Genomic DNA, 326 nt, shown 5'->3' with positions numbered 1-326 from the left:
AAATTCGATTTGAACAAATTTTCTAGTTGTATTTATATAGGATATACTCGTAGCTAATTAAATTAAGTAAGCGAAATACTAATTTAAAAAACCTAGCTAGTAATCCAAAACAAGTTGTATCGATTTAATGTTATTTTTCCTTCTCCTATAAATTGGACTCATTATCTTTGATTTATTAATATTGTATGTTGTAAGAAGTTTATGGCTAATAAATTAAATTTAATTGTTTCCATTTATTACGTGTCATGTTAAATGAAATCTAATTGATTTTATTTATATTAAAATTTAATCAAATTTATTTAATTCAATTTTATATAAGAGGTCAA

The sequence above is a fragment of the Arachis ipaensis genome, chromosome B04, assembly GCF_000816755.2.
Source record: "Arachis ipaensis cultivar K30076 chromosome B04, Araip1.1, whole genome shotgun sequence".
Lineage (NCBI taxonomy): Eukaryota > Viridiplantae > Streptophyta > Magnoliopsida > Fabales > Fabaceae > Arachis > Arachis ipaensis.
This window is presented reverse-complemented; position numbering follows the sequence as displayed.